Consider the following 3760-nt stretch of genomic DNA (forward strand, 5'->3'; position numbering starts at 1 on the left):
ATCTGAAAATTCCGAAAGATAGGAATAGTAATAACTATTAATGTTTGCATCAAAAGTTAAACTTTAAGGACAAAATATAATCCTAATCAGCCTATTTTAGCATTAAGCAGCAGTATGGGCAAGCAATTGAATATATGAATACAAAACCCACCCAAGTCCATACTTAAGCCAAATTGAGTTAAGCATGGGAAAGTGTTGCTATACATAGGCCTATCATATGTATGAAAGAACAACTCAAATTCATCCTCTGTGTCTATTGAGCATGTGAAATATATCATGTATGAAAGAATCAACCCAAGTCCATGATTTGAGTCTTGTAACACATTGATTGAAATCCAGTATGTATAAAAGTCCACTTGTAACACATTCATTGCTGGAGAGTGACTTTTGAAAAAAAAATGGGTTTATTCAAAGAAAGTGTGTGGTTTATATTACATGGCAGAATGCTTATGAACATTATACATAACTGTGTGCTTTATTTTGTATTATCTTACTAGTGGTAATCTCATTCAAACATGATTGTCTTTGTATATGATTCAAAAAACCACCCAAGTCCAGAATTTAAAATGAACCCCACGAAGTCCCTGAAATGCTAATCGTCATACCTAATACAGTTTAACCCACCTATTTGCACGTAAAACTTACCATATTGATCAGGTAAATCTAACTGAAGGAATTAAAATGATACACCGGTTTTTTTCTCAAACTCGCTTCCCATGGACTTGGGTGGGTTTTGGATTCATGTATTCAATTCATTTAAGACGAGTGTTGTATTTTTAGAGCAGGCTTTAATAATCTCAGTGCAGACAGATTCAATCAAGCATTAACTTCCAGCACATAACCTATATATTATGAATGATTACCTTGATTGCCTCCGTTTGAAACAATTCTATAATTGGTATCAAATGTACCAGACATGCCTTTGTAAGTTGTAATCAGTCATAGAAGATTCGTTCTATCCCCATGTGACTCACATAATGGACTTTTCAATTCTGCTTTTGAAGCAGACTGTGTATTAGCTTCCTGTCCTTGACGACCAAATAACTCGTAATGACATATTTAACCGAGATCTGAAAAGAATGATTTTATTTCAAAAGTAGATATTGTAACATTTGCTGAAGAGGACGCCCCCAATATCTTTCAAAATTTTGTTTTTTACACGACTGTAATGAATGTACTTTATTAAACTTACCCTGCAAAAATCAGACTTTTATAGGTGTTGTCGTTTTGTAAAAATCCGAGATTTTGAATAAAGCGCAATAACAGTCGTTTAATTATTACGATTTTAATATCAGTTGAACACGTACGCGATGTTCATAACATTTTACGTACATGGCGTGCTGGACGAACATACACACATTAAATGACCGTGCCGTAGCACGACCATTGGAGTGACACACATTGGCGACATTCGCGCTGGTAGTAAAAGCTAGTAAATGTAAATTTTCTTTGCTTTACCTCATTTTTTTGGCTCAAAATTAAAAGGGGACATATCTGACAGTAAAAAGCTATCATTTTATGGAAAAGAAATTCTAGTCTATTTGTTATGGAAATGTTACAATATGGCTTTAAAGTTGTGTATTTAATTTGACGAGGAGCCATGAAGTTACGAGATATTACAAAACCAAATAAGATTACCAAAGAAATGAAAGGCAAAATGTATTACTATAGAGGCCGTCACCCTTTTCCATGGGATCCGCCATCTTGTGGGTAATGTCGTTCTGCATGTAATGCGTTAGACATTACGCCTACGATTACGCGGAAGTCGCAGCGCGTGACGCACCTCTTCAGCCATGCGTCAACGCGGTGATCTTAGCAACAAGGCACGTACCCACAAGATGGCGGGGTTGACGTCAAAATTACTACCTCTATTAGAAGACGATAAGCAACGATACATGGCAACACAATGAAAATAAGAGCAGCTACAGTAGGAATTTCAATTGAATGAACAATCCAACCGCGAACGCACGACCTTGGATACGATACTAACCAATTACGAGTGCGTTGGCATGGTTGGATCCACTTCCGCTTTACGCACGCACAGTCGCACACGCTGGCGTACATCACGCAGTGTACGCAAAAAATCGTCACGCTATATCAGGCTGTGTTTGCATAATTTAAATTTCCACTGTAGTGTAAGACGAAAAGGATGAGTACGATAGGGAGAATAGAGGAAAGAAAGGAGACAAACATGCAAAAGTGAGAAGTAACACAGCAACAATTGAGAATAGGAATTATGAATGAAAAGAAGCAAATACGACTAGAACTAGTAGAGTTGATAAGCAAAACATAATACGAGCAACAACAAGCAACAAAAAAGAGACGAGTCAAGAAGATCAAGAGAGCAGATAAACCTGAGAGGTTTTTTCAATGCGTTAAACTGACGGTGTGCACTGTATGGTAAATGGGATTGAGTTCCAATTGAAAAGACCAAAGTAGCAGATGCAACGTCTTGAAAAGAGTCTTTTGTGATCAGCGGGGGTTTGGTAGTGACGCATGTTGCATGCAAAATAATGAATATCAACAAGTTTTCAAAAGACCAACTTTGTTGCGAATGCATAAGGATTCATACTAATATTAAAAAACAAGACAGCCACAAAAATGTAAGAGCAATGGTATAATGTGAACTCTTCTCAACAAACAATGATACCTTGAACTTGTGGCTGAGTACCGTTCATGGAGTACCATTTTTATTTTAATACCTTTTCCATTTGCGATTGAATTTACAGATACTTTCTCGTACACTGGTATGTAATGTGTTGTTTGTACTATTTACCCTGACTGTTCATATCCATAAGTACCAGACTTGAGTCCTTTTTCTGTTACAGTCTGTGTAGTTCAGTGGTAGAGCGCTCGCCCAACAAGCGAGAGGTCTGGGGTTCAAGTCCCCGCACAGGCAGATATGTCCGAAGTTTTTACTCTGGTATATCAGCCTATGCATGTCATTTTTCTACTTGTAAATTCATGTTTAATTGTGCTAGTATGCGATGCGTAATTCTGTTATGATATACTTCATGTGTACTTAAACTTATTTTTTATCATCGACCCAAAACAGGCAACACGAAAGACAAGTCGATATCTCTATGATTGTCTCTATGTAGCTGCAAGATATTATCGATGAAGGCATGTGGAATTACAACATGCGCTAGAAGATGCCGGCACCTTTCGCAAATCAACTTAAAACTTCGGGGGTTTATCTTAAGTGACTGAAAACTAACACCAAATAAGGTATAATTGTATCACAGTAAAAGTACACCGGGGCTTATTATCTGACGATCAAGTAGGAAATTACATAGAAAACACGAGCTGATAACACATTAAACAAAAGCAACGACTAAAAGGGTCCACAACTTATAAGTTGCCCCTAATACTTTTTAAAATAAGTCAGAAAATATTTTACGAAATGTAAAAATGTAAGAGTGTATGTATAGCCCTATTTGTTTTACACATGTGGGCCAATTTGTAGCGTCACACATCATTGCGTTCAATCACAATAGTTAATTGTGTAAGAAAATTGGCGGTTTTAAAAGTTGCACCTGAGTGCATAACAGTCAGGTTTTCTTTAACAAACATATGAATAGACCTGGCTGACTGTATTGTTTGAGAGTTGAATCCTATGGACTCAGACTTTTACTTAGCACTGTTTAAAACGGTTTCTTCTTTTACACAATGAACCATTGTGACTGAACGTAATGATGTGTGACGCTATAATGTGGTCCGTATGTGTAAAACAAATAAGGCTACCCATACCTTTTTACAT

The 3760-nt window shown here is 36.8% G+C and overlaps 1 non-coding gene across 1 annotated transcript; it reads left to right on the forward strand.

Moving 5' to 3' along the window:
- Window positions 1-2827: 2827 nt before the first annotated feature.
- On the forward strand, window positions 2828-2899 carry Trnav-aac (transfer RNA valine (anticodon AAC)). Its single transcript has one exon. It is a non-coding gene; the product is annotated as a tRNA-Val (tRNA).
- Window positions 2900-3760: the final 861 nt, after the last annotated feature.

This window comes from Amphiura filiformis, chromosome 6 (genome assembly GCF_039555335.1).
Source record: "Amphiura filiformis chromosome 6, Afil_fr2py, whole genome shotgun sequence".
NCBI lineage: Eukaryota > Metazoa > Echinodermata > Ophiuroidea > Amphilepidida > Amphiuridae > Amphiura > Amphiura filiformis.